This window comes from Musca domestica, unplaced genomic scaffold (assembly GCF_030504385.1).
Source record: "Musca domestica strain aabys unplaced genomic scaffold, Musca_domestica.polishedcontigs.V.1.1 60, whole genome shotgun sequence".
NCBI lineage: Eukaryota > Metazoa > Arthropoda > Insecta > Diptera > Muscidae > Musca > Musca domestica.
Genome location: NW_026712364.1, coordinates 4,359,633 through 4,378,613, shown reverse-complemented (window position 1 = coordinate 4,378,613; position 18,981 = coordinate 4,359,633). Strand labels below are relative to the sequence as shown.

The following is an 18,981-nucleotide window of genomic DNA, read 5'->3' as shown; positions in this document are numbered from 1 at the left end:
TCTCATGAATTTGACAGTAAATAAAAAATAAAGAAACGAATAGAAAATTTATAAAAAAAAACTTTCAGGTTCTAAAAAGTCAGATCGGAGTTTTCAATAAATATCCCAATGGCTGTTAACTGACTGGAAATGAATCCAAATAGCAGTTTTGTTCAATTAAGGTTAAAATACGACGATAAAAATACCATCGCATCAAGAGCGCTAATTTATAGAGGAGAGGCACCTAACGGTATGCATACATTTCAGCTTTTGCTTAAGAAATCTCCTCTTTTAAACATATTGAACATGAAACTAAGGCATAGGCATAAAATGATGAGAAAAATTCTAGCACTTCCATGGTGTTGATGCATACAGAGGAAACGCCTAAAAGTATGCACATATTTGAATTGAAATGTGTCGATTAATACATAGCCCAATTTCTAAGCTTTTAAAGAGGTTCAATACATAATTCATTGAATAAGCAATGGTTATAAATTTCTGAGAACTTTGTTGTTATAATTAAAGGGTGATTTTTTAAGAGCCATATAAAAGTTTTAAAATACACGATAAAAAGTGTCAGTCGGTTTTGCCTACTGGTGTATGCCATAAGCCAATGCCGATTTATTTAAAGATATGATTATTCAAAATGTTGAGCCATTATGGGGGCGGGTTCTAAAGGAGTGAGCCAATTTGTCCATTTTGTATCTGTAAATATAATTATTGCTACGTACCAGATTTGGACTTTATCGACTACTTCCTTTACTGCATATGAAAGATGTGATAATTTTGGGAAAATATTGAAAATTGGGTGAGGTACCAGATATATTCGACCGAAGTGTTGCACCTCATTCAATACTGAAAAAAATCTGGGTGACCAAATTTTAAAGAAAGTCGAACATTCCTCTCCTTTTTCATGCGAATTGTTGTTAATTAAATTTTTTGTTTGTCGTGGGCGGGTGTCTGAAGGAGTAGGCCTATCAAATCCATATACACATCAGATCTCTGATAAGGAAAAATAATTAGATATACCGAGTTTCAAAAGAATCGTTGACTTGTTTCGCAAGCTATGAGGCATACATTAGGAGAGTGTTAAAATTTGTAACCCTTTGTGGGACAGGTACCAGAAGAGGTGGGTCGGTATCTATAATTTTCACACCAGTTCTTATGTTAGTTAAAAAAAAATTTATTTTTGAAATTGGGGGAAAATCTGATGGTCTTTCCCCATTTTATGGGCGTTTTGGCTATTCAAAATATTGACCTTTTATGGGTGAAGTATCAGAAGGAGTAGGCCGAGGGGGTTGTGTGGTTGAAGATAATCTGACACTTATTTCGCCTTTTATGCCTTTTTTGGCCGTTCAATTTCTTGACCCTCTGTGGTGGGGGTATTTGATGAAGTGGACTGATACATCCCATCTTCACACCATATCTGGTATTATCAAAAATATTGCGAAGCATGAAATTTGAAGGGAATCTGATACTTCGTTCGGATTTTAAGATATAATTATTCAAAATGTTGACCCTTTGTGGGAAAGGTACCACAAGGAGTGGTCCGACGCATTGCATCTCCACACCTGATTTTTTGTTAATAGAAATATTGAAATGTGTAAAGTTTGAAGTGAATCTGTTACTTGTTTCTCATTTTATGAGCTTTGTGGATATTCAAAATTTTTGGTCCGACATTATCTATTTTCACATTTTATCTAGCACTGATAGAAAATATTAGTATTTGCAAAATTTCTAGACAAATGGATGATCCCTTTCTGTTCTATGAGGTAAATTATTTACTATGAAATGTTTGACCTTTCGTGCGGGTGGTACCAAAATGAGTGGACCGATATTGCTCATCTCCAAATTCGACCTTAGTTAAATAATAAAATTACAATGTACCAAGTTTTGAGCAAATCGTAAAATATTTTCGAGAGTTATTGTGCACACCAACCAGTTAGCCAGATAGAGGCATGGACGGGCACCTCTAGATCGACTCCAAATATCCTGAGGGAATAATAATACATACAACTCAAATTAAAGTCGATATAATTTAAAGTTTGAGGATTATTTCATGCAAATGTTGACTGAGACTGCACCTCAAATGGTCTATCTGCATAGTCTAATTTTGGCACAGTCATTTCAACACATCGGCCAACTTTCCAAGAGCCCATTCACCAAAAATTCTGGTTTGCGGTAAAAATTTGTCACGTTATTGAGTAACGGAGCCCAATTGCTGCGAAACGATCCTTGATGGTCATCATTAAAACTGGCCGATACAGCTGCAATATCTTTTTTCAGATCGCGCGTAAGCATGTGGGTAATGGAAAAATCATGTTTAGAATTCTTCTCAAAAACTCAGAGTGGGTTTATGGTATGTGACCTAACCTCCTTGGATGTAATTTTGAATATTTGGTTTTCATTTGAGCCTTTTTGAAAATAGCCAATTTAGGACTATTCGCAAATATTTGAAATTAAGACGTTCCAATTTGGTCTTTTACAAAATTTATTTACCATAAAACCACCGAATATTTACCACAAACATTCCGTCAAATATAGTGTATTCACATTCGATTATAACGTCAATTATCATTTTGAATTATCCGTTCTTATCTCGATATATTCTTGCCAGAATACTAAGACAAAATAAAATTTATGGTTCATAAATGTCCTCCAGTATCATTTGCATATTTCTAAATAATATTTTATTTATTCCATTCTACTTTTATTTTAAATTAGTCGAAAAATATTTTTTATTATTGGAATTTAAAATTCTGTTATATCAAATCCCGCATTCAATTCAATTCCCCCAATGTAGGGCATCTCATATTGAACACTGTCAAAAACACAATGCCTTTTTTACATAAATTATAATGGGCATTTTATCATATTTCTTTTTTTTTTCTCGGATTTTTGAAATAGTTTGCATTTTCTCCGAACATTTATTCTTGTCGAGTGTTGCAGTCATTTCTAACGCAGCAAAATTTTTGGAGGTTTCATTTCCATTTTATTTTTCCATTGCGCATAATTTATTAGGAGAAGCGTAAAACTAAACGTTTAACTTGGAAACTAAGAGTAAAGTTTTTTTCGGTCGAAGCAACTCTTGACCTGGTATAATCGATACGATTGTTATTTATTTGAATATTTGTTTCAGATGAAAGACAGTATGGTATATCTGCTGGGTGGGTATGTAGGTAGTTTATCCACACCAAGATCTTGGAAAAAAATTCTTTTTTTTTTTGGAGAATGAAAACAAAACAAATTTATGACTGTTTTTCACAAAAACGCCCTTTTTGCCACAAAAGAAGACAACTGAAAATGCGTTTCATTTCGTTGGGCTAAGGATATTTGCTTCGTTTTTTAGATGCGAGAGGGAGAGAGAGGCCCAGTCTGTTTGTCTGCCCGTCTGTTGGGTGTTCACGTTTCATTCGTTTGTTATTCTTTTATTGTTTTTGGGTTAAACGGAAGTGTGTCAAAAGTTGAATATTTATTCATTTTTCCCAACGCAGTTGTTGTTATTGTTATTTTGATTTAGTTTTGGCTTGCCTCGCTGTGTGTTCTCTTTTGTTTTGTTTCTTTGCCTCTTTGTTGTAGGCCATGTTTTTCGCGCAGTTTTTCAATTTTGTTTTTGGTTTTTGATTGTTTTTCGGGGTTAATGTTTTATTAAAACCAATATTTGTTTGCTCAAATGAAAAATTTCACTTTTCTTGTGTGTGTAGCTGTGTGTGTGTTTAAAAGAGAACTGCAAAAAATACAACGGTTATAAATCTTGTTTTAATTGAAAACGCATATATGTGGAAATATTGTTGCCACTGCTGATGTTGTCAAAATGCCTGAAAATGTTAATTAATCAAATGGATTTGTTTGCAAATGAAATTATATTTAATTAAATTTGCCGTAGGACAAACAAAAAATACTCAACTTGACAATGCATGGGAATATAACAAATGTACATTTGATGAACAGAAATGTGTGTGAGAGAGTGATTTTCAAAATTGTAGACGGTTTTAGTTTGAAATAAAGGTAAGAGAATATTAGATATTATATGAACGGAAGGGATATAAACTTCTCCTAGGACAATTACATATGTCAATTTAATTATTTAAATTTTGAATTTTTAAGGAACATTTTTCACCACGGTGGGTAGTTTTCCGGAATGAAAATTATAATTAAGAGAAAATTAAAAAATAATTGAAAACCGGTGATCATTTTTTTTTTAAAGAAGGAATTCACTGGTAGAATATAGCGGAAGGAATTTGTTAACTAAACTCTTAACGGCTAAGTAGATATTTTAAATGTAAGTCCTAGCAGTGTACTTTTTTAGCTTTTCTACAAATTCCACAAAAAAAAAAAAGATTACTCGCTGAAGCCTAAAGAATAAACAATTAAGTAGATGAGTCGTCTTCCCGATATTTGTCATCATCAAAAGTTTAGTTTTCGCTCTTTTTATTTTCTTCAATCATCAAAAGGTCGATTTGCGATTTTAGATTACAACTCGACAGAGGGATATATATCAATAATGTCTAAATATGTCTGATTGAAATAACGGTCATAAACCCTAGGTCTCTTTGGACCAAATCCATTTCAGGATAATTTGAGTCTATCAAGGGGTAACGGTACATCTGTTTTTCAATTGTGCATTCCATAACTCTCGAAGGTAGTATCCGATTTTGTTCTAACACGGGACATCCCGATATTATTATCAATCTTAGATCGAGATCCTAAATGTGTCATATCGGTTCACTCCTTCTGGTACCCCCCACATAAATGGTGAAGAAGAAGAAAGAATCATCCGATATATTGCAAAGTTTGTAAATCCTATATATCTGTCAACGCTAAGTCAGGTGCGAAAATGGCAATATCGACCAACTTCATCAAGTACCTCCCACACAATGTGTCAAATTTTTAAATCACCATGCACCTCCTAATGAGAATCCAATTCTTTTCACGACCTAATTTTTCCCTCAAGACTAGATCTAGTTCGAAGGTGAAATATATCGAATCCTTCAGATTTAATTTATTATGTATTATTTTATTCTATTTTTTTCGATTCGATTTTTTATGTTTATTTATATTATTTTGGTCTATTTTTTACTTGCTTAATTGCCTTTTATTTTATATGAAAAACTGGTGAAACTTTTGTGCCCCAATCTTCACTTACTTTATTAATAAAATAAAAAATCAGAACCCCCTGAAAATGACACACCCTAGAAATTCTCTACAATACTTTCTCAAAGCTACCATACTTTATTTAAGTCCCTTCACACACATTCAATGCCAACACCACACAAAAATCTCCCTTCACTTTTCAAATAAAGAAAAATATAGGTCAAATCAATACTTTTCCATTAACAAAATGTTGGTCTTGGGGTCGGTCTCGTCATAAGGACACACTCTCACTTCGAAAACAATAAAAACAAGGAATGAAAATATAAAATACGTGTGCTCTTCGTTAAATCCCGCATACAACAATGTCCTTCAGACTAATTAGTTAAAATGTTGCTTTGCTAGATAAATATAAAATAAAAGCAGGATTAGAATTTGACACGCACTTTCTAAGTGGACAAAATACGGAGCTTGTTATCCCCCAAAAAAGGCTATATTTGAGTAATTATTTTGTTCCTTCTTTTTGTCGAAGGCTTTTATTTTATTAATGCTTTACTTAGCTTCGAATGGAAATAACATTAACTGAGCACTATAAGGACTATTCGTAATAATGGTAAATAATCATGCCGGCCACTTGATACATGACTTGTGAAAACCATAGATATGTGTGTTCTCTCTCCTTCTCCTCCTTGGCAGGGTATTAATTGACTGAGCTCCATCTAATCGTTGGTATGTGTCAATATTTTTAATTGTCTTTTTCTGTGTGTGTTAATACAATTCTATCCCCCAGTTGTCTATGTATGTGTTAGCTGTTTTCACTTGTGTGTTTACATACCTATTTCTCTATCCTTTTGGGTTATAATAATGGTTTGTGGTTTGAACGTTATCTTTGCCTTTGTCTAATGGGTAGGGTCGATTTTCAAGCATAATTTTCGGTTTTCCTTGAATTGCATATATTCACTCTACCAAAAATGTCATGTGACCATGTATACGTATGTGTGTACGAGTAAATATCTTTTCTGTGGTTTTTGGTCCAATGTGAATTAAAAAAAAAACCCTCCCTCAGACAAAGACACCATAATGATTATGATTACAACGATAACATGTTGTTTAATTAAATTTAATTGATAACATCATTAAAAAGGAATATTGAATTTCGTAACCTGTCCTTTTGTGTTCGCTCGTTCGTTCTTTTGTTCATTGGCAAAACTCATTAGAAGTTTTATGATCCTTTTTTGTGTGTGGTTACAGTTTCAGCATATTAATTATCACAGAAAATTTTATGTTTTGTTTTTTTGTTTAGATGTGGCAAATAATGGAAATTCTTAAGAAAACATATCAAAAAGCGATGGAAAATTGGAAAATTGAAATTTGATTTCAAATTAATAGAAATTAAAAAAAAAAAAAAAATATATATGTATATATATATATATATATATATATATATATATATATATATATATACACCATACCATACCATATATATATATATATATATATATATATATATATATATATATATATATATATTTTTTTTTTTTTTTTTTTTTTTTGGAATTATGAAATATAAAACAAATTAATGAGTCAAATGAAGATTATTGTAAAATATTAGGTTTCTGTCACGGCAAAAAATACCGAAAAAAAGGATCTTCTGAATTTCCTGTACCTAGTCTTAATTAAAATGTTAAGAACTTGCCATTGGTTTTCTATAGAAAATACTGATTTTACTTTAAATTTTAAATAAATAAAACAGACCTTTCGTATACAGAAATCAATTTCAAATGGATTTTTTTTAATAATTTCAATTTTAGTTTTTTTTTTTTTTTTAATTAACGTAAAGCAACAAGGTATTCGAACAACTATTTATTTAAAAAGATTTGAAAATGTCTTACATTCAAAATGAAATGTTCTATTGTCGCAAATTACGATTAGTTTTGCTCATAATTTTTTCTTTTTTTCGACAAACTCTCCCACAGTCCTTTTGTCACAGGAACCTTTTCTTTTAATTCTCCAACTCTCTCTTGTTCTGTTACAAAGTGTGCATTCTTTTGCCATAGTTACAAAGGCTCCCACACACTCTCTCTCTCTCTCTCATATCCAAACACAACATAATTATTTTGTATTTTTTTTTTTTTTTTTTTTGGAATAATTCGGTTAAAATATAATTTGGATAATATTCATGTTTAAAAACAATGAAGAAAATCTGCATTTTTGTTTTCTCTTAAATTTTCTCTTTTTTGATCTCATGTCCTAGCACACTCTACTTTAATTGTTTGACTCTCGTTTATTTCTTCTCCCAAACATGTTTGCAAAGTCTGTCATATTCTCTCAAATTTTGACAAAAATTGCAACTCCCAATTGTATTATTATCTCTTCTTTCAGAAAAAAACACATTAACCTAATGAAATGAAAAAGTAATGTATGTTGGTTGCATATAATTTGCATATGCATTTTTCAAGTTTAATAATAAGGCAAACGCCTTTGTGGTCGGCAGAATAGAAGTTGTTATAATCTCAAGCATCGGAGAACTGGGATTATGGTCATTTCGATTGTCCTTACAAGGCACGATAGCGCATTCTTTTGCAAATATGGGGCTATCACCTTCAAAATACCAATAATTGATATTCGACCGTTATGAAAGCTGTTTCACAAACCGCATTCAAATTGAGTTTTTTTTAGAAGAATAAAGTCTACCAACTAATATTCCAAAATTACATCCACCCAGGCAAAAAAATATGGAATAATATCGAACATATTTAAAAATGTACTGCCATGTGGACGAATTTTCGTAGGCAAGTTTGCATTGAGCAAGACCTTAAAGTCTCAAATTATAACTCCCAGTTATGTTGTTCTCTCTTCTCTCTGAAAACAAAGTTACATCTAATAAAATAGAAAAAAATATGTTTTGCATATAATTCGCATATACATTTTCCAATTTTAGTAACAAGGCAAAAAACGTCGTTATGTTGGGGAGCATCCAAGTTGTTATAATCTCAAACATGGGATAACTTGGTTTATGGCCATATCATCCTTTTAAAAATATCCCAAAATATCAATAATCTGTGCTATCCCTTTCATGAGGACTACTTCACAAAGAGGACTCAAATTGAACTTCTTTACAGGATAAGGTATACCAGTTTTTTAATTCAAAACAACATATTTTGTCTACTTCAGCTAAAAAATGTGCTCCGAGATTGATGTATTTTTAGGACAAATTTTGATGTCAAATTTCAATGTCAAATTACAAAAAAAAATTGAAAGTTGGAGCTAAAAAGTACCGGAACAAAATATTGCGACCTATATTGAATATTTTCTATAGATGGATTAATATGTTTGGATAATTTATGTGAAATCTTCCAAATAGCTGAGTCGAAAATCACAAAAAAGAAAATAAAATTGAAAATTGAGGCCTAAAAACTCGCAAAATCGGTGTACCGGAATAAAATATTGGGACCTATATTGAATACTTCCTATAGATGGGTTAATATGTTTGGAAAATTTATATGAAATTGTACAAATAGCTTCGCAACTTGTTTAGAAAATTTATCCATGGAATAGGGGCATCAATATGGGGAAACTCCATAGTTCTTTTGAGATTTAACCTACCGAAATGAACTCTAGATCAAAATTAAGATCTTTTAAATACCGAAAATCAAGAGGTACTAGAAAATATTTAAATTATGGTAAGAAAAGGGATTTGGTTATGAAAATCTTTAAAATTGATTCATATGACGATGATGATTTATTTTATTATTTATATAAAAATATCAACACAACCCCAATTTAGAAACAAATTGAAAGCATTTTTTTAAAACACAAATTTTTTAAAGTTTCCCGAGGATTATTGAACCGATTTTGGTGATTTTTAAATTGGACTAACTCTCGAAATATTGTTTGTTTAACAAACAAAATTAGTATTGACATATCTATCTGTTCATCATACTATTAATTTTAAGTTAAAATGCAATGCAAAAAGCTTGCATGTATTTCTTAATACAACTTTACTCTGTGGTAGGACGTTCGCTTCTAAAATTATGTGTCACTATCTTTACAAAAATGTCATACATTTGTCTAATACATCAACACTTATGTCTGTGAATCTTTTCCATTTTACCCTAAACTAATTTCTTTCTAATATCTCTTTGTGACGTGATAAATATTTTATTTGATATTAATGCATTTTTCAATGCTTCAAGGTTGGTTTATCATCTAATTAGAAACTAATTTTAAAATATGAATATTGCAAAATTCTAATTAGTAATTTTAAATTTAATGAATTCTAAACAATTTTCCATTTTCTATAAAATCTAGCCCCTCCTCCCCCATAATTGATTTTACTTTCCCACATTGACACACTTCGAACAAAAACTTAGAAAATGAACTGGAGTTAATTAGAATCATAAAATTACATATTTTGCAATTTGCAATTGAAAAACGTTGCTGGGAAAATGTATTTATGTTATTAACACATTGTTGGGTAAATAATTAATTATGTAATATTCTTGTGAACAGTTGTGGGCGCTTTTGAATGACACGAAAAGCCGAGCAACATTTTTCAATTAACACATGAATGGCAAAATATTTCAATATCTAATTTTGTTTTTGGGGTGGTGATGGATGAGACTGAGCAAGGAATTGGGAAATGGGGTCACTATTGCAAAGTGCATATAAATATATAATTTAAAATTTAATGAATTAATAATATAGTAAAACAAGTAAGCAAAGGCTACAGTCGAGTGGGGCCGACCGTTGAATACCCTACAACACTATAATAAACGATACAGTTTATATAGGCGAGATACTCGAAAGAATTCCACAAGATATTGTGACAAATAATAAAAGAAAACCATCAGGTTTCGTTCTATAATTTTCGAATAATAGCAACATAAACTAATTTGCTCATTTCCAATTTATTGGGAGATGTTGCACGTAAATGGTCTTCCTAGATCTGGAACCAATATTTCCCAAAGACCTATAATCTCTCAGAAGTGGCAAAAGATTAACATTTATTTTTGGTTTTTGACTGAAATGCATTTATATGAGATACAGACATTTGAATATATTCTTCAACGAAATCAGCGTTACCGAAATAGTCAGAAGTGCGTCTTTCCTGTATTTGTGTATTCTCCAAAAAGTCACTGGAATGGCCATTTTCGTATTTTGTCTACAAAAGTTGGCAAACTATTTCACACATGGAATATTTTTGGATGGCCATCCAAAACTGTTTGTCTTTTGCAATGTCCGGTAACCACCATTCAAATGTGCGTGAAGATCGGGCGATAATTACGACCTGCTGACAATTTTGCAGTTTTTTGGTCCATTTCAACCCCTAAATATATGGCGATCATCTCCAAAAAGAGTAGGCTCCTATTCTGACCCTCATCTTATCCCCATGCAAAATTTCGTAAGGATCGGGCCATAAATGCGATCTGTATATGATATCCTGATATCCTAACTACTTAGTTTTGTTAGCTGTAGAAATATTACCAACTGTTTAATTCAAAATGAAAATATGCCAAAAATATGACAAAAATTGAAAAAATATGAGAAAATTTTAGAAAATCAATATTTTCATCTTTAGAGAGATATTTTTATGCGATTTTTTTAGACGTTTTTTTTCCTGCCAAGAGGCCATTCTGAATTAATGAGAACCATCGAAATCAGTTCAGCCGTTCTCGACATATAAGAGATTTTTCAAGCATATCTTCTTTGATAAACATAAATATCGCACATATTTTGCTATACATCCAATTTGTTGGATGTTATCATCAATGTAAAGATCAGAAGTAACCTTGTCATGGCTTTGTGATTTCGCCGGGATTTAAAATATTCGCGGTTTAATGAAAAATTTTGAATTTTTTCAACACAAAAGATATGGTCTATTTTACCCGCTAAATATTATCCGATGACCACCCAAATTGGTAGGCTTCTTCCCCGCCCTAAACTCTAGCTACATGCGAAATTCCGCATTCAAATTGAGTTTTTTTTAGAAGAATAAAGTCTACCAACTAATATTCCAAAATTACATCCACCCAGGCAAAAAAATATGGAATAATATCGAACATATTTAAAAATGTACTGCCATGTGGACGAATTTTCGTAGGCAAGTTTGCATTGAGCAAGACCTTAAAGTCTCAAATTATAACTCCCAGTTATGTTGTTCTCTCTTCTCTCTGAAAACAAAGTTACATCTAATAAAATAGAAAAAAATATGTTTTGCATATAATTCGCATATACATTTTCCAATTTTAGTAACAAGGCAAAAAACGTCGTTATGTTGGGGAGCATCCAAGTTGTTATAATCTCAAACATGGGATAACTTGGTTTATGGCCATATCATCCTTTTAAAAATATCCCAAAATATCAATAATCTGTGCTATCCCTTTCATGAGGACTACTTCACAAAGAGGACTCAAATTGAACTTCTTTACAGGATAAGGTATACCAGTTTTTTAATTCAAAACAACATATTTTGTCTACTTCAGCTAAAAAATGTGCTCCGAGATTGATGTATTTTTAGGACAAATTTTGATGTCAAATTTCAATGTCAAATTACAAAAAAAAAATTGAAAGTTGGAGCTAAAAAGTACCGGAACAAAATATTGCGACCTATATTGAATATTTTCTATAGATGGATTAATATGTTTGGATAATTTATGTGAAATCTTCCAAATAGCTGAGTCGAAAATCACAAAAAAGAAAATAAAATTGAAAATTGAGGCCTAAAAACTCGCAAAATCGGTGTACCGGAATAAAATATTGGGACCTATATTGAATACTTCCTATAGATGGGTTAATATGTTTGGAAAATTTATATGAAATTGTACAAATAGCTTCGCAACTTGTTTAGAAAATTTATCCATGGAATAGGGGCATCAATATGGGGAAACTCCATAGTTCTTTTGAGATTTAACCTACCGAAATGAACTCTAGATCAAAATTAAGATCTTTTAAATACCGAAAATCAAGAGGTACTAGAAAATATTTAAATTATGGTAAGAAAAGGGATTTGGTTATGAAAATCTTTAAAATTGATTCATATGACGATGATGATTTATTTTATTATTTATATAAAAATATCAACACAACCCCAATTTAGAAACAAATTGAAAGCATTTTTTAAAACACAAATTTTTTAAAGTTTCCCGAGGATTATTGAACCGATTTTGGTGATTTTTAAATTGGACTAACTCTCGAAATATTGTTTGTTTAACAAACAAAATTAGTATTGACATATCTATCTGTTCATCATACTATTAATTTTAAGTTAAAATGCAATGCAAAAAGCTTGCATGTATTTCTTAATACAACTTTACTCTGTGGTAGGACGTTCGCTTCTAAAATTATGTGTCACTATCTTTACAAAAATGTCATACATTTGTCTAATACATCAACACTTATGTCTGTGAATCTTTTCCATTTTACCCTAAACTAATTTCTTTCTAATATCTCTTTGTGACGTGATAAATATTTTATTTGATATTAATGCATTTTTCAATGCTTCAAGGTTGGTTTATCATCTAATTAGAAACTAATTTTAAAATATGAATATTGCAAAATTCTAATTAGTAATTTTAAATTTAATGAATTCTAAACAATTTTCCATTTTCTATAAAATCTAGCCCCTCCTCCCCCATAATTGATTTTACTTTCCCACATTGACACACTTCGAACAAAAACTTAGAAAATGAACTGGAGTTAATTAGAATCATAAAATTACATATTTTGCAATTTGCAATTGAAAAACGTTGCTGGGAAAATGTATTTATGTTATTAACACATTGTTGGGTAAATAATTAATTATGTAATATTCTTGTGAACAGTTGTGGGCGCTTTTGAATGACACGAAAAGCCGAGCAACATTTTTCAATTAACACATGAATGGCAAAATATTTCAATATCTAATTTTGTTTTTGGGGTGGTGATGGATGAGACTGAGCAAGGAATTGGGAAATGGGGTCACTATTGCAAAGTGCATATAAATATATAATTTAAAATTTAATGAATTAATAATATAGTAAAACAAGTAAGCAAAGGCTACAGTCGAGTGGGGCCGACCGTTGAATACCCTACAACACTATAATAAACGATACAGTTTATATAGGCGAGATACTCGAAAGAATTCCACAAGATATTGTGACAAATAATAAAAGAAAACCATCAGGTTTCGTTCTATAATTTTCGAATAATAGCAACATAAACTAATTTGCTCATTTCCAATTTATTGGGAGATGTTGCACGTAAATGGTCTTCCTAGATCTGGAACCAATATTTCCCAAAGACCTATAATCTCTCAGAAGTGGCAAAAGATTAACATTTATTTTTGGTTTTTGACTGAAATGCATTTATATGAGATACAGACATTTGAATATATTCTTCAACGAAATCAGCGTTACCGAAATAGTCAGAAGTGCGTCTTTCCTGTATTTGTGTATTCTCCAAAAAGTCACTGGAATGGCCATTTTCGTATTTTGTCTACAAAAGTTGGCAAACTATTTCACACATGGAATATTTTTGGATGGCCATCCAAAACTGTTTGTCTTTTGCAATGTCCGGTAACCACCATTCAAATGTGCGTGAAGATCGGGCGATAATTACGACCTGCTGACAATTTTGCAGTTTTTTGGTCCATTTCAACCCCTAAATATATGGCGATCATCTCCAAAAAGAGTAGGCTCCTATTCTGACCCTCATCTTATCCCCATGCAAAATTTCGTAAGGATCGGGCCATAAATGCGATCTGTATATGATATCCTGATATCCTAACTACTTAGTTTTGTTAGCTGTAGAAATATTACCAACTGTTTAATTCAAAATGAAAATATGCCAAAAATATGACAAAAATTGAAAAAATATGAGAAAATTTTAGAAAATCAATATTTTCATCTTTAGAGAGATATTTTTATGCGATTTTTTTAGACGTTTTTTTTCCTGCCAAGAGGCCATTCTGAATTAATGAGAACCATCGAAATCAGTTCAGCCGTTCTCGACATATAAGAGATTTTTCAAGCATATCTTCTTTGATAAACATAAATATCGCACATATTTTGCTATACATCCAATTTGTTGGATGTTATCATCAATGTAAAGATCAGAAGTAACCTTGTCATGGCTTTGTGATTTCGCCGGGATTTAAAATATTCGCGGTTTAATGAAAAATTTTGAATTTTTTCAACACAAAAGATATGGTCTATTTTACCCGCTAAATATTATCCGATGACCACCCAAATTGGTAGGCTTCTTCCCCGCCCTAAACTCTAGCTACATGCGAAATTCCGCGTCGATTGGACTATAATTGCGGCCTGTATAGCTACTGCAAAATCCGTAATTTTTTCAGTATTTGGTCCATTTCAACCCCTAAACATTTGGCGATCATCTCCAAAAGAAATAGGCTTCTATTCTGACCCTAACCACACCTTCGTGCAAAATTTCGTAAGGATCGGGCCATAATTGCGACCTGTAGAGTGATTACAAATTAACATGGACAGACGGACAGACGGACAGACGGACGGACGGACATACATAGCTAGATCGACTCAGCTCGGCGAGCTAGGAAGATCCATATATACTTTCCTATATGGGAAACCAATATTTCGAGGTGTTACATAAATTCTGGCCCAATCAAACTTATAATACCCCCAACACATAGTGTTGTAGGGTATAAAAATTGGAGACTAATTACGACAGTCTTAAATTTAATAGAAATCATGTGGTTATAAAATACCGATATCTTGTATGTGTCTATAATGAAAAAATGCAGATTTTTTTTCCAATTTGTTTATTTCCTTAAAGTTGTGAACATATATTTCCGCTATCCTTCTAAGAAAATAAAGTTTTGAAAAATTAAAACTTGAATTCGTGACATTTTCGCCTTAGAAACAACAACCATGTTGCCCACAATCATTATTCAAAACTCTCAGCATAGCAACTTAACACTCATGCCACACTCTGAGATTGTCAGTCGGCAAATGGGGGACAATGACACCAACATCTTTGGTACAACTCATTTTTGTTGTTGTTGTACTTTTCCAAAGCCATAAACACATTTACACTACATAGCAAATTAAGAAAGAAAGCCATGGCAAAAGCAACAACCAGACCTGAGCAGGGCAAAGGATAAGAGAGAGAGAGAGAGAGAGCCAGCTAGATGCTGCCGGGGGAAAAATCTTATAAAATTTAATTACTACCATTAAACCACAAGGACTCCTAAAACAGCACAATAACAAATTTTTGAAGAATATAATAAAATTTTACTTAGCACAGTCCTCAAACATGGCTCTCTAAAGTCCCTTCAGTGCTCCGGTGCCAGCCAAGCTCAGCCAAGCCAACCATCCAACACTATGTAACCAAAAAATTGCATATAAAATGCAACTACAAATTGCCATTGGAGACATTTGACATCAATTTTCAGTTAGTGTCACATGCAAAATTTCCTACTCCAGCTCAGCACTGCGCTAAATACCCAAGGCAAACTTGAGGAACGAACGAACAACAAAACTAAAGAATTTTAGAAAACGAAGTCATAGGGATAAATGGGAAGGGAGAATGTGAATGGGAGTCTGTGTGCATGTGGGTGTTTAGAGAAATACTTGGAGAAATGCCTTTGCAAACAGTAGAAGACCTGCAAATATGTTGAAACTAGAATGTAGAACTGAAATACAGACAATAAGGTTGGTAGTCTGCGTTTTTTTCTCCATTTGGAACAATTAAATGTTTGTACATAGTTGTATAATAAATAAATTATGCAATTATAATTTTCACTATGACAACTCTAGTAGGTGTACTAGTGTGCTGTCGATGTGTGCAACATTTGTAACCTCAAGTAATTTACAGTTCCAGTTATTTTATGTTTGTCTTGAAATTTTAAAAATTATAATTGCAACTAGAGTTTAATGTGGGAAGGGAGGAAAATTTAAATCTAAAATTGGAAATTTAGTAGAATATTTCTCAAAATGTAGATATATAGACATATTTGAAATATAAAAAAAATTGAGGCTTCTTTCGTTCTCAGTAGGTTGGTATTCATTGATATGTAAGTGAAGTTCGGGTTGGAGTATTCAACTTCATCTACTCAAATATGCAAATTTAAAGACAATCGAACATCTATTAAAATTTCTTGCAAATGATTGTTAATTAATTTTTTAAACTTTTAAATTCCATATTCACAACAGGTCTCTGGTTGAGGGAAATATTTAAATATATCAAGTTGGAAAGAATCGCTGAATTACAGCACAAGCTATGAGAGACATAATTATTGAAAATCGTGACCCTATGTGGAGTGGTAATTGGCCCATATCTATCCTCTTCGCACCAGATATATATCGTTAGTAAAAATATTGGTATGTATGAAATCCTAAGAGAATCGGAAGCTGTTTTCACAGTTATGAGGGTTTTGTTATTCAAAATTTTGACCCTTTTATGGAGGAGGTTCCAGAAGTAGTGGGAATATATATACTATCTTCATACAGATCTTGTGCTAATATAAATATTTAGATGTGTAAAATATGAAGAGATTCGGATGTTTATTTCGCATTTTATGAGAGACAAAATTTTTCCAATCTGTGACCCGTTGTGAGGGAGGTATCAGAAGAAGTGGTCCGATGCATTTCATCTTTAGACCAAACCTTACGGCGATAGAAATATTAGGTTTTACCAAATTTGAGAAGAATTAGATGCTCATTTCGAATTTTATAAGCGTTTTGGTTATTCACAATGTTTACCCTTTGTGGGAGACATACCAGAAGGAGTAGGGGTAATATCTACCACCTTCAGAACAAATATTGAGTTAGTAGATATAATGGAATGTGTGAAGTTTGGATATCAGACGGAATTTTTAAGCTTTTTGGTTATTCTACATTTAAACCCATTAAACCCCCATTAGGAGGTATCACAGGTTCCGCTCTTCATTTCAGATCTTGTGCCAGAACAAATATTTAGATGTATGAAATTTGAATAGATTCGGATTCTTTTTTTCATTTTACGAGAGTTATATTTATTCAAATTTTTACACATTGTGAGGGAGATATCACAAGGAGTGGTCCGATTCAGTTTATCTTCACACCAGATCTTGTGTAGATAGAAATATTACGAAACGGATCTATATTATATTGCAGCCACATTGATTGGAAAATGTGGGACTTCTATTCAGCTGTAGAGCGACATTGAACATTTTTCAGAGGTCTGAATTTTCATTCATCGTTATAAGGGGGTATCAAAAACTTGGTCAATTTTTTCGAGGATATATTTTCACCATTAGGATTGTCAAATTCAGTTATTTTGGCTGGAAAATGTGTTACCTGCATTCAAAACTCCTGAAATTAATCTTTACCGATATATGAGAACTGTGACTACCGAGGTAGTCAGAGGTCTGAGCCCCTCTACGAAAGGATCAATTGTAAGGTGATTTCAGAAAAATATTTATTTTTTCCTATTGGGAATATTTCAATAATTTATCCAATTTTTAAAATTGTATTTCTTGTATAAGAAATTAATTTAAAATTTTCAATTTTTCGGAAATATGGGAAAATTGACCTTTTTAATCAAAATATTTATATGATAAAATTATTCAAAATTTTTAAGTGACATTAATATTTTTTTCCACCGTCACCTTTCTTAACCCAAATTGAAACACAGACAAGAAAATAAATTTTATGCCCTAAGGATGGGGAGAGAGAGAGAGAGAGAAATTCAACACTTGTTGTACTCTAATGAACAATTCTTATTTTGTTCTCCCTAACCCTTTCAATAGCTTTTCAAAATTCATGTTTAACACTTAAAACACCAGTTTGTCAACATAAGACCTTGAGTAAATACTCATTCCACTGCAAAAATACATACCTTCTTTCTTTTGAACGCCGCTAAAGCATATAGGCCACATTAAGCGCACATGGTGACATAAAGGACAATCGTAAAAAAAACAAGAAACCCAACTAGGCAGTGTATGTGTATTCCTTCCTTGCCATTTTCATGCTGGTGTTAATATTTGTTCAAAATGTTTACTTTAAGTGAAATAACTTTCCACAAAAGACATGTAAGGAACCCTCCGTACGCTCAATTTTTTATTGGAACGCGAATGACTGGGGTTGTAAAACCAAACAGCCCACAACATAAAACAACAAGGGGTATTTGCTTTTGGACAGTACAAGGATACCTTTATGTCATTCATAGCGAAAGTGTGCATGTGTGTGGAACACTTGATAAACTGATTATGGTGGACAAAAAGTAAAAATATTGTGTAGATTGAAACTTTTTGAAGGTAATGAAATATTTAGGAGAATTTTGATTGCAAGACCATTTTGGGAAAATTGGCAATAAATGAACAGTGAAAGTGACAATTCAAAAATGAAGCAAAGAAAACGTTTAGAATTGCTAAAAAATTAAACCGATAAACAATTCAAAATAATTTTATAAAAACAAAGCCCTTGCTAATAAAAGATATTATTGTTTTAATGTTCAAAGGATGAAATAGCCATTTTTCGTAGATGAATAAAAACAATCCGCTTAAATTTTTAAATCGATTTAACGATGTCCGTATGTCTGTCTGCGTCTGTTGAAATCACAATACAGCCCCCATTATTAGTCGTAGAGCTTAAAAATTTGGCAGAACAATTTGTATTGGGTCTAGGATGGTTGGTATTGAAAATGAAATATATCGGTCAATGGTTTGGAATAGCCGCCATTTGATGAATTTCGCCACATTTTTTCACGGATTTGTCAAAAAATTGGTGTTTGTAGGTCATACTGGTTTCTAGCTGCGGTGGCGAAACATTGGATGAATAGGTGCACGTTTTTTTATAGCCGCCATATAAAGATACATACCGATGTTCGGTATTTTGATGATTTTTGCCACATTTTTCAACGATATTGGTATTTGTGGTTCATAATGGGTTCTACCTCCGGTGGTAAAACATC

The 18,981-nt window shown here is 32.0% G+C and overlaps 1 protein-coding gene across 4 annotated transcripts in view; it reads right to left on the bottom strand.

The window, feature by feature from the left end:
• LOC101894875 (teneurin-a) overlaps positions 1-18,981 on the bottom strand; it is a 568,898-nt gene that overhangs the window by 138,232 nt on the left and 411,685 nt on the right. The gene's annotated exons all lie outside the window — the stretch shown is intronic.